Genomic DNA, 13,755 nt, shown 5'->3' on the forward strand with positions numbered 1-13,755 from the left:
CTTTTCAGTGGGAGATCTGTGAGATCGATTCTAGTGCTGAAAGAAGATGGTGAGCAGTGGAAATATAGAGATCGAGAAATTTACTGGTCAGAGTTTTGAGTTCTGGAAACTCAAGATGAAGGATCTGTTGGTGGATAAAGATCAGTGGATCATGGTAGATCCAAGTACTAAAGCAACAAGAGTGTCCGATGAAGAATGGAAGAAGCTGGATTGAAAGGCAAAGAGCACAATATGATTGTGTGTCTCAGATTCAGTATTGCTGAATGTATCAGGGGAAGCTACGGCGAAGGCTTTGTGGGACAAGTTAAGGACCTTTTACCAATCTAAGTCTCTGGTGAATAAATTGTTCCTATGGAAAAAGTTGTATAACCTGAGGATGAAAAATGGAGACTCGATGACAAAGCATCTAAACGCATTTAATACTGTGGTAAGTCAGTTATAATCTATTGATATTAAAATTTTAGATGAAGATAAGTGCATCAATTTTTTGTGTTCTCTACCAGATTCATGGGATAGTCTGGTTATTGCAACAGGTAGCAATGTAACTGCCTTGCAGTTTGATGAAATAGTCTCATCCTTGCTTATGGAGGAGATGAGACAGAAAAATATGGAGAGCCAGAATGGTGATGCCTTGTCTGTACAATGATAGTCCAAGAACAGAAACAAAAATAAGTCATCGAGTGGGAGATCTAAATCTAGAGGGAGATCTAAATCTCCAAGAAAACCTGTAAAGGTGGTGTGTTAGAAATACGGAAAGGAAGGGCACTACAAAAGGGGCTGTAAATCTAAATCTCTTGATAAAGGAAAGGGATATGATGATGCTCCTTCTATAGAGGCGAAAACTACCTCAAATGAAGGTGGGGATGTGTACTTGGCTTCCTCAAGTACACATGTAGATCATGAGGCATGGTTGATTGACTCAGGTGCATCCTTTCACTTCACTCCCCATAGAGAGGGGTTCTGTGAGTATGAGAAATATGATGGTGGTGATGTCTTCTTAGGGGATGATAGGAAGCCTAGAATCGTTGGTCACGGAAAAGTAAAGTTGAAGTTGCAAGGTGGAAGGGTTAGAAAACTTCCGAGTGTTCTGCATATTCCTGCATTAGTAGGAAATCTGATTTCTGTAAGCAAGCTGGATGATGCAGGTGTAAAAATAGTGTTCGAGAAGGATACCTACAAGATGGTTTGGGGAGCACTAGTATTGATGTGGGGAGTTTGGACTGGAACTCTGTACAAGCTGCAAGGTAGCGCTATTGTTGATGGGTGCAACAACTCTGTGGTTCCTGAAAGTGGAGCAAAAAATCTAGTGGTCTCTAGAGAGAAGACCATGCTATGGCATCAAAGGCTTGGACATATTGGAGAGAAGGGCCTTTGAATACTTCATGGTAAAGGTATGGTAGAAAGTATGAGTAATAGCTCTCTGGATTTTGATTGCTGTGAAAATTGTGTATATGGGAAGCAAAATCGGGTGAGTTTCCCCTCTCGTGGTAAGAGGGTGAAACAGATATTAGAACTTGTTTACAGTGATATGTTTGGACTTGTGAAGGTTCCATCATTGGGTAAGTGTGTGTATTATGTATCATTTATAGATGACTTCTCAAGGAATGCATGGATATATTTCCTTAAAAGGAAATCTGAAGTCTTTGACAAGTTTAAAGAATTTAAGGCTCTAGTGGAAAGCTAGATAGAGAAGAAGAAAAAGGTGTTGAGGACAGATAATGATGGACAGTTTTGCAGTAAGGAATTTGAAGAATTCTGTAAGAAGTGTGGTATAGCACGGCAGAAGACTACTCCATATACACCTCAGCAAAGTGGAGTTGCATAAAGAATGAACAAGATGTTGATGGAAAGGGCAAGAAGCATGCTCAATGGTGTCACGTTAGGACAGGAATTCTGGGCAGAGGCAGTGGAGACATCATGTTATCTAGTCAACAGATCACCTTCATTAGCGTTGGAGGATAAGACTCCACAATAGGTATGGAGTAGTAAGAAACCCTCTCTTTCACATATGAGGGTATTTAGATGTGATGCATATGTACATGTTCTAAAGGAGAAACGAACCAAGTTGGATAGTAAATCTAAAAAGTGTATCTTTATTGGGTATAAGGATTGTTTGAAGGGTTATAAGCTTTGGAACCCAATAATAAGGAAGGTTGTGTACAACTGAGATGTGGTGTTTAGAGAGGTAAAATTTTTTATTAAACATGAGTCTAACTAAAGGAACCTGAGAAGATAGAGTTTGAGCTAAAGGAGGAAGAATCAAACTCTACAGTAGAGGAGGAATCAGAAGATGAAGAGCCACAAACTCCGAATGTGAGAAGATCAGTTCTTGAAAGAAGGCAGCCAGAAAGGTATAGTCCATCTGCTTTCTGTTCAAATTTTTCATTATCTATTACTGATGATGATCCCAGAACTGTGAAGGAAGTAGTAGATTCAGAGGATGGAAAACTCTGGAAAGAGGCCATGGTTGATGAAATGGCATCTTTGCACAAAAATGAGGCTTAGTATCTGGTAGAGTTGCCGGCTAGAAGGAAACCCATTGGCAGAAAATGGGTGTTCAAGAAGAAGACAAATGCAAAAGGAAAGATGGAGAAATACAAAGCTCGATTGGTAGCAAAAGGTTATTCCCAGGTACTGGGAATTGATTTTGGTGATATTTTTTCTCCTGTTGCCAAGGTAACTTCTATTAGATTACATTTACTTGTTGCTATTGCTTTCGATTTTGAGGTAGAACAAATGGATGTGAAGATAAAATTTCTTCACAAGGATCTGGAAGAGGAGATCTACATGAAGCAACCTGAAGGCTTTGCGGTGAAGGGTAAGAAAGAACTGGTATGAAAGTTAAAGAAGTCCTTGTATGGGTTAAAATAGTCACCAAGGATGTGGTATCAGAAATTCGATACATTTATACGGGGAATTGGCTTCACCAGAGGCAAAGCAGATCACTGTGTGTATTTTAAATTAATTGGTGACTGTGTTATTTATCTGGTATTATATGTGGATGATATGTCGCTGGTTGGAAATGACAAAGAAATTATCCAGGATTTGAAGACCCATTTATCCTCCAAATTCGACATGAATGATCTTGGTGCTGCAAACTATATTTTGGGCGTGGAAATTAAAAGAGATCGGACAAAGAGGAAGCTCTAGTTAAACCAGAGGACGTATGTCGAGACAATATTGCAAAGGTTTAATATGTAGGATAGTAAACCGGTGAGGGTTCCTATTCTTGTAGGTGTAAAGTTATTTGCTGAACAGTGTCTCAAGATACAAGAAGAGGAAAAGAACATGTCCCGTGTTCCATATGCAAGTGCAGTTGGTAGCCTGATGTATGCGATGGTCTGTACTAGACCAGACATTGCACATGTAGTAGGAGTATTGAGCAGGTTTATGTCAAAATCAGGGAAGGAGCACTAGACACCAGTGAAGTGGGTTTTTAGGTATTTACGTGACACTAGTGGTTATGGTTTGTGCTACCAAGGAAGACTAGGATTGGACAAAGTGTTGGATATTCGTAGCTTTGTTGATGCAAATTGGGCTGGAGATCTGGATTAGAGAAGATCTACAAGTGGGTATGTGTTTAACCTATTTGGAGGTGCAGTGAGTTGGATGAGTAAGAAACAATCTGTAGTGGCACTATCAACTATAGAGGCAGAATACATCGCAGCCACTCATGCAAGCAAGGAAGAAGTTTGGTTGCAAAGATTGTGTTCAAGTATGGGGTTAGTACAAGGAGCTATAAGGATAGACTGTGACAGCCAAAGTAAAATATTCTTGGTAAAGAACCCTGCATATCATTCAAAGACAAAGCACATTGATGTTCAGTATCACTTTGTGAGGGATATGATAAAAGAAAAAAAGGTGTTGCTGGTAATGGTGGACACTACGAAGAATACTTCAGATGTATTGACAAAATCTGTGAGCTCTGAGAATTTCTCTTGGTGTAGAGAAACTATGGGCATTGCAGGGCTGGATAAATGACTAAGCTCTTTTGTGGCCCCCTATGGAAAGAAAACAACAAGTGGGAGAATGTTGGGTTGTGTTATATTCTTTCCACTACTAGCCCATGTAGTTAACTGAGGGGTTAAAAGGGGATCCCCTTCGTTGCGCCAATTACATAGCAGGGGGAGTCACAGGGGGTTTGAGGGGTGCATGTAACCCCACTCTATGGGGTTCGGGGTAGCGTACCGGAAAATTTTGGTTTTGGACCCTATATTAGGTTGGGCAGACCTACCTATGGTTTTTTGCATGTTTTTCACACATGGTTTTGGACGTGATGGTTTTCAGTCCATGGTTTTGGACACGATGGTTTTCGGTCCATGATATTGGATGCTTCAGCATGTATAAATATGTATTGTAACATTGAAAGGAACATAATGAAAAATCAAGCTGGTAGTCTCAGTTTTGGGATCCAAGGGAAAATCTCTATGTATATGTGTTTTATGCATTATGCTCTCGCATTGTTTATTTTCTCTGTTCTAGAATTTGTATGCATGTAATTTTTGTGCGGGGTTAAAACCTACATGATAAGACCCTTAAAGTTGAGACCAGTAACAACTTCCCAATTAGACAAGTGTATCCGAAAAGTATGCCAGATTTATGCAATACAAGTAGGGAACACTAACTCAAAATAAAATTTTGTTGCCTTAGAAAATATACCAATAGTGCAGAATTTTCCAATGTGCTTCCTAAAGAAATTTTGGTACATCCACCAAAAAAGGATATAGATTTCACCATTGAATTAATTCCAGGAGATTCTCTGGTATTCGAGGCTCCTTATTTCATGAGTATACCAGAGTTAAAAAACTAAAAATTTAGTTACAAGAACTGTGTGATAAAAAATATATTCGATCTAGTGTATCACCATGGGGAGCCCCGGTGATTTTCGTTAAAAATAAGGATGGAACCCTGTGAATGTGCATGGATTCCCGCTAGTTAAACAAGTTAACCATCAAGAACAAATATCCTCTACCTTGTGTTGTAACTCTTTTATTTTTGATAAGTTAGATATTAGGTGAAAAAACCAAAATGCCATTGAAAAATGATAAGTTAGGATATCGACCAAAAACAAAATTGAAAATAAAAAATGTTAGGATTTATTTATTATTTCAGGTCCATATCATAAAAAATAATAGGGTGGTTGCTCTAAAAAAGGATGCAAACTGACAAAAATCTTAGATAAGCAATAAAAAGAAGAATATTTTCTTTAGAAAATAAAAATTAAGGTTGCTAGCTCAAACACGCCTTTGAAATTGTTGTTTAGTTTAAAATAATGTTTAAATTCCTTAATCAAGTTTTAATTATCGTTTAAACTTGATTGCTTTGCAAAAAGGTCATCACGTATGATGGGCAGAAGCGATAAAATTTCAAATCAATATCAAATAACCATTAGACACCTTTCAACAGATATCATTCACTCCGCCCAGATCAACGGCAGAGGAAGCTTCTTGGCCCCCCTTCGATTGTTTCTCGTTAATGCGAGGGGGTGGTAGAAAATTAGTTTTAATGGCTGCTTTCTTTTGCTACATGGCACTCTCGCAACGTTTTGGGCCCCCAAAGCACAAAACCATAAACCACCGCACCCTCACCCCCAAAATCCCGTCAGTAGTTTTCCTTCCTTCCAACCATTAACCTTGTTCCTGCGCTGTGTACCCTACTTGTACCCTCATCCATTCACCACCTGCCACGTCTCTAGTTCGTTATATCTCACCCATTCACCACCTCTCATGTCGCAAAGCCATTGCACCCTACGCTCCAAAGCTGTTTCCAGCCTCAGTTAGCCATTTAATCTCCCATTAGACATTAATTCTTGCTCCTATACAAATTAATTGCCTACGGCTAGATTTAAATAGTAAATTAAGCCTAATTTCACCTATAAATATCCCATGGCTCTACTCTTTACCACTTTTCCACTTCCATCCATACACCAAAATCTTTATTCACCACTCTGTGTATATTTTCCCCTGTCACCCGTCTTTTAGATAAAATAGTTTCCGAATTTCCCCCTACAACAAGATGGCTCCTAAAGCTAAAACACAGAAGGCTGTCGAAGAAGGGAATCCATCCACATCATTGCTTGATTTAGATCACCTTCCCCTTGTAGACTCCCTATTCAAAGTCACTAACTGTGAATGCAAATTTGATTTCCATGAATTTCATTTATGGTTAAAGCAGAAGTATCTAGACAAAGAAGATCCCATTCGTTTCTGGGAAACACTTTTTCCATTGTACTCTTTTCCCAAGACTCATCACTTCCCTAATTTAATCACTTGGTGTCAAGCCAGGTATAATCCTGTACAAAGAACATTGATGAAACAGGATGGAAAAAGCCTGATCACCATTACTGGTCAGAGTATAAATCAAATGTTAATGATACCTCCATCTAACTCCCTCAACCATTTCTCACCAGAAACTCTCATGGACCTTTACAATAAACTCACCTTCCCACAAAGAGCCCATATCTTTGAGCTTTTTCTACCAAAGGATATTGAATTACCCAAGAGAAATCCACCTTATTCATCTTCTATGTTCCTTGAAGCCACTAGACATATCATCTCCCTGCTATCATACCTCTTACGCTATGAAAATGATCAGTCTGTTGATGAATCCATCCTTGGATTCTTTTCTATTTTCAACAAAGAATATCAACCAAATTTCATGTATAATTATAGCTTGTTCTTGGCTGATAATATACATGAACAATTTATGAATTTTACCACACAAGAAGTTTTTAGATATAGCTCAGTCATAATCCATTTGATTTTGTTTTAGCAGGGAGATTCATTGCACATTCAACTTAACAGGAAAGATGAGCAGGGAGTGAATCAATCAGTGATTCACTGGACAGAGTTAGTGAAAGCAACATCAAAAAAGTTTACATTCTCTCAGTTCATATATTCTTTTGTACACCCAGTTCTTCAATTACTCAATAGTGAGGCAGAGCCCAGAATTGGGGAAGAGATTAGGAAGACATTGCACTTAGCATAATAGACCAAGACCGGTGTCTGGTACCTGTACCAGAACTACACTAAAATTAGAATATATGGTAGTGAGTTAGCTCCATACAAATTGCCTAAGTATGTGCTAATGAGGATATTCTCACTGGAATACATTAGCCAGATGATAAATATGGATGAAGTCCATTTTGTCTCAAGTAAGAAAAAATCACAATTCAAACTCAAGGCCAAGGTAGGAACATTTATCTATAATACTAGGTCTGCATGTACAGACGCAGATAGATTATTAAAAGGAATGAATCTCTAGCCAAGTTTCACCTAGTCCTATGATCCTTTTGGGATCATTTCAGCCCTTAGAGTTCAGTTGAAGGCAACACCTTACAACCATACTCCCAGGCTAGAATTGGAGAAGTTTATGAACAAGGAGCAGTGGTCTGAAGGGACACTTTTAGAAGCAGATGAATAGGTTATAAGCACTCCACAGGTGAATACTCGAGTCACTCAGAGTACTCAACATAAAAGAGCGAGAGAGGAAACTCAGTCAACCACAGAATTAGTTAAAGAGTACTATATACTACAAAATAAATTGAACACTGGATTGTCACTGTCATCAGGGAGAAAGCCACCAGAAATCATTGATCTTGGAGATTTAGAAGATGTTTCATCAGCAAGGACCACTGATCCCAAACCTCCTTCTACTTCTTCAACTCCTTCTTCAACTAAACCAATGGAGATTATTTAGTCAATTGAGACTAGCTCAGAAAAGGATACTAATATCTTCTCAACATTTTTGGAAATCAAATAGAAAAATGAAAGTCTTACATAACAAGTATACAGTCATTTTTGGAAGCAGGCATCCACTTCTCAACATAGACATCTCTCTGCCTTTGACAGTGAAAGAGGAAGGATGCAAATGGAATTTTGCAAGCTCAAATTCCATTTCCCAAATCTACAACAGATTACAAGAAGACCATATTTTCGTTTGATGTAAACCAGATACATCCTATTGACCAAATGGATTTGCATAGGCAATCAAGGGAAATATTATTTTCAAGAATGACTACAACTGCCATGTCTCTTTCAAAGCTTAGAACTACCTTGTCAAATGTGCAATCATAGCTTAAGATTGAAAAACTGTCATCTTTAGCTAAAGATAACAAATTAAAGTCTTTAGAAGATATTATTATCAAAATTGGATATGATCCCCAAGACTGTAAAGAGATTGAAGAAAGAATCTAGAAGAATAACATAGAGACAACAACTTTGAAGAAACAGTTGAAATTGCCTTCAACTGAGGATCCCAAAACCAAAGAGATGGCAGAAAATGAACAAAACAGGGAGGAGATGTTGAAGCTCATTATTGAGAAAAACATACAGATCAAGAAAATGGAAGAGGAAATTGAACAACTGCTCAAGGAAAAAGAGGCAGCACAGCTTCTTGTGACCTCAACAACAACAATTCCCATAACAGGTATAGATTTAAGCTCATCTCCTACTGACATTGCTTCATCTTTGGCACTAGTTGAAGCAAAAAGATTATCACAGGAGTTTCAGGTACAAAAACAGCAAAATGAAAAGCGACTCAAGAAGTTCGAAGCCCTAGAGTCACAGAAGGTAAAGAATGACACCTTGTATGTAGAGGAAATGCAAAAATCACACAGGTTAGAACAAAGGGTCAAACAATTAGAGAGTAAGACTCTAATGGAAGACACTTTGGCCAAGGCCAAAGAGGACATCTATTTAGATATCAACCACTCCATAATAGAAATATGGCCGTCTATTGAAATTATTTTTGAGAAGCAAGAATTGATTGCTACATGCAGGACATAGATAGATAATCAGAGGGAAGCATTGGGCACAAAACCCAAAGAAGCAGTAGGGATGATCAAAGTACTAAACTCCAAGACAAGGCAATGGTTACAAAAGATAAATATTCCAGATAGGATAGCTACTATTTTGGAAATTAAGAAAGTCCTAATGAATAAGAATCTACTGACAAGGCTGAAAGCAAAGTGTGAAGCTTTGAACATTGCAGTCAAAAGGTTTCATTCTAAATTTAGTATTTTTAAAAACAAAGGTTTATGAGAGTTAGTGACGTCAGATGATCAACTATTAAAATTGGATGATTATTGTGAAAGATTATATACTATTGCAACAGACAGTAGTCAATTTGCATGCATAAAAAGACGAACTACTAGCAAAGAGTTTTTGGAAGCTTTAAGCCCTGACCTCACAATCAAATATGAAGTTGGACATCTTTTTCTCACTAAACCCAATTTTAAAAGATATACCGAAGATGATGAGATATTAAGAAGGATGGTAAATCTCAAGATACCAAGTTAGCAAAGGTGGGATCAATTGTGTGAAACAATTGATTAACTTTCCATCCCAACAAGAAGATAGCACAACAGTTTTTGAAGGAACAGTCATCAACAACTCCCTACCTAATAGGGACACATCATTCAGCAGTTTTCTTTTCCTATTTTGTTTTAGGCTATTTTTGTAATCAGTTTAGGATATTTTGTTTACTATCCAAACTAGTATAAATAACTCTCTTCTACGAGTTATTAAAGGTGGTACCTTTCCATAAGCAATTTTGTAAAGCATTGATGTACAAGATTTTTCTAGATCATTGATAATAAAGAAAAGGATTCTGAATTTGGTATCATACAGTCTCGTTTTCTTTTGTAATTCTTTCATGTGTTTCATTCATTCTGTTAATTCTGCATATGTTTAAGTTTTATAGAGATATCAAGTGAGAATAAATGTGTTACAATTATTCTTAAAATTCCTTCTGAAGTTATTATTATAAAGAGATTGAGATATTGGACTATTTGTCTGAAAGGCTCCCTCTAAATCATAAAATTGTCAGTATCTTATGTAATTTTAAGCATATTTTGTTTAACTTTTGAACATTGGTCAAAGGTTTTCCCACTTATGATGATTTATTTTTCTGTATGAAATGTAAAGAAATCGTATCTCCTTACTATTCTTTCTGTACATCTTATAAAATTAAAATCACTATGTGAAATTAAATAACAACCCTCTATTTATTTATTAGTACTATCTAAAAGAGTTAATACATCATTCTTATAATTTTTTTTATGCATTGGTCCTCCATAAAAACCAAAATCAAAACCCCAAAACATATATCTTAGATAATCTGGCATGATCAATTGACCATTATCACCTCAGAGGTACAACACCTCCTATAGATGAGTTGTTTAATGAACTGAAAGGAGCGACCGTATTTTCAAAAATTGACCTTCGTTTGGGTTATCATCAAATTAGAATCAAAGAAGAGGATATAGCAAAAACAACCTATAGAACTCGATATGGGCATTACGAGTTTGCTGTGCTACCCTTCGGGTTAACAAAAGCACCCACAACCTTCATGTGCCTTATGAACAGTGTATTCCAACAATAGTTGGATAAATTTGTGTTAATTTTTATCAATGACATACTAATTTACTCTTGGACGGTAGAAGAGCATAAAGAGAATCTTCGTACTGTCCTGCAAGTTTTAAGAGAACATCAACTATACACCAAGTACATCAAATGTGATTTCTTTAAAGAAAAAATCCAATATCTTGGTCATGTCATTACTAAAGATGGAATAGTTGTAGACCCAGAAAAGATAAAAACCATAATGGAGTGGCCGATGCCAAAAGATGTGGCTGATATAAGGTCATTTACGGGTCTAGCTGGATACTACAGGCAATTCGTTGAAGGATTTTCTAGGGTAGCATATCCAGTTACCTCCCTACAAAAGAAATGAAAAGTTTTTAAGTGGAGCATGGATTGCCAAAGGAGTTTTGATCAACTTAAACACTTACTCACCACTGGGCCCATTTTAAGCATTGTTGATCGAAATAAAGATTATGTGGTTTGTATGGATGCTAGAAAATAACGTGTAAGTGGCGTATTAATGCAGGAAGTCAAGGTTGTTTCTTACAAGTCTAGGAAGCTTAAGGAGCACGAGAAAATGTATTCAGCCTATGATTTGGAGCTGACAACAATCATTCATGCATTAAATATGTGGTGACATTACCTGATGGGTAAGAAAATTATGTTAATGACTGCTCATCAAAGCTTAACTAACTATTTTAAGCAGCCCACTCTGCATGCTAGGAAAGCTCATTGGGTTGATTTTTTAAGCGGATTCGATTTTGAAACTAAGCACTTGAAAGTAAAACAGAACTGTGTCGCGGATGATTTAAGTAGGAATATCAACTATTTATATGAGGTATAATTCATTGAGGTGAAAAACATATTTAAAGATAAAATTAAGGAGGCAACAATACAGGATTCGAAATATCAATTTTTATGGTAGCAAGTTAAAATTCTGAACAACAAAGAACAATAGCTAGGATATCAAGTAAATCAAGAAGGTATACTGATCTATAGAGGAAGGATGTATGTACCTAACCAAAAGGTTATTAAAAATTTAATTTTAGATGAATATCATAAAGTTCCTTATGCCGGCCATCCCAGATATCAAAAATTGATTACCGCTCTCAGAAAGGAATATTTCTGGCACAAAATGAAGAAGGAGGTGGCTGAATATGTGGCCCGTTTTTTGGAATGCCAAAAAGTAAAAACTGAACATCGTCGCTCAACTGGATTTCTCCACCCATTATGTATTCTGAAATGGAAATGGAAAGCTATTTCTATTGATTTTATAACAGGTTGCCCAAATCAAAAAAGCATAATGATTCAATAACGGTGGTAGTTGATAAGTTGAGCAAATCTTCTAACTTCATACACAGTACAATCTACTTAGAAAGCAATTCAGATTGCTAATATATTCATACAAATTGTTTTTAAGTTGCACGTATACGAAAAGTTATAATTTTAGACCATGATGTAAAATTTACACCAGCCTTCTGGAAAGCCTTGTTCAAAGGACTGGGCACTCAGCTAAATTTTAGTACCACCTATGTTATGAAACCAGCTCAAGAAAAGATAGAAAAGATAGATCAACGCCATAGAATTCAGCCTCTTCGAGGGGGCAACCTCCTTTACATTACATAAATGAACAATTCTTGGATGATTCAAATGACAAAACCTCCTTTCTATATATAGGAGTCTAAGGAGTCACAAAATAATCTAGCCGACCTAACAATAATAATATAAAGCCACAAAATAACAATAGAGGGATTCTATGGGGCACAGTAATAACAATATGGGGGCAATAGGGGCAGAACAATATTAATAAGGGATATAACTACAATAGTAATGGGGTAATCACTAGTATTATAGGGACCCAACATGCCCCTCACCTTCAAAAAAGTGTTGACCTCAATGCTTGAGTAGTTATGGATACTTCTGCATAAAATTCTCATCCTCCCATGTGGAATCTTCAGCAGATAAGTTCTTCCACTTGATAAGATACTCTGAAATTGATCGATTTCGTAGCTGTCGAGTTCTTGTTTCTATGAGTGCTTTCGGTTCCAATATAATTTTTACTTCCTCATCAAGTTCTAGCAATATTGTTTGAACTGGGAGCTTGTCGCCTATAACCTTCTTTAAACATGAAACATGGAAAACTGGGTGCAATCGAGAGGCTGTAGGAAGCTCCAATTTGTATGCCATAGTACCAATCTTTTGCAACACCTTGTATGGACCATAATACTTTGGTGATAATTTATTATCCTTCTTAGCTTGCTTGAGGGACATTTGCTTATATGGTTGTAGTCGTAGGAATACGCAATCACCTACATCAAAACTTCTTTCATTGCGATGTTGATCTACCTGTTGTTTCATTCTATTCTGTGCCAACACGAGGTTATCATTTAAGAGTTGGAGGACTTGTTGTTGATGTTCAATGTGATGTTCCACTGCCTGAACCTTAGAATTTTCTCTTAAATATGATGTGATGGATGGTGGTTGATACCCATAAAGTGCCATAAATGGGGTCATTTTTGTTGCTGTATGGAAGGAAGTGTTATACCACCATTCAGCCAGAGGCAACCATTTGACCCATTGTGTCTATTTATCAGATACAAAGCAATGATGATATCCTTCCAAACATTTGTTTACTATCTCAACTTGCCCATCAGATTGAGGATGATAAGATGAGCTATGAGCTAACTGAGTACCAAGACAAGAAAATACTTTTGTCAAAAAATTTCCAGTGAAAATGGGATCTCTGTCACTTACAATAATCTTTGGGTTTCTATGAAGCTTTTGAATTGTTTCCATAAATGCAGTAGAAACTGTATTGGCTTTAAATGGATGTGATAATGCACAAAAGTGTGCATACTTGGTAAGTCTGTCAACTACCACCATGATGACACTTTTTCCCTCAGACTTGGGTAAACCTGTGATAAAATCCATTGAAACCTCCTCCCAACGTTGGATTGGTTGTAATAAACCCGGTGTCTTAATTGTTTCCACTTTATTTTGTTGGCAAACCAAACGTTCCGCCACAAACTTTTGAATATCTGATTTAAGGCCATCCCAAAAAAGTTCCTTCTTAACCCTGTGGTAAGTTTTTAGAAATCCTCAGTGCCCTCCTAAGCAAGGATAATTTTAGGGGCGAATGTTCGCCCTTTGGCGAAATTAAGGGGTTTTAAATTTTTAGTGGGCGAATATTTTGTATCATAGTACATTTTTACAAATCACCTCAAATAGCCCACCTTATTTTAAGGGAGAGGGTAAAAAAGGTAAATTTAGCCCTTGAAATTAGGACTTACAACCTTCCATTCGCCCATTTTCAAGAATAGGTTTTATTTAAGTGAATCCATTCGCCCATTTTCAAGAATAGGTTTTATTTAAGTGAATCCTATGGGCCAAA

Source organism: Pinus tabuliformis, chromosome 3_1, assembly GCF_031772625.1.
Source record: "Pinus tabuliformis cultivar Carrire ecotype Pingquan chromosome 3_1, CPIR1, whole genome shotgun sequence".
Taxonomy (NCBI): domain Eukaryota; kingdom Viridiplantae; phylum Streptophyta; class Pinopsida; order Pinales; family Pinaceae; genus Pinus; species Pinus tabuliformis.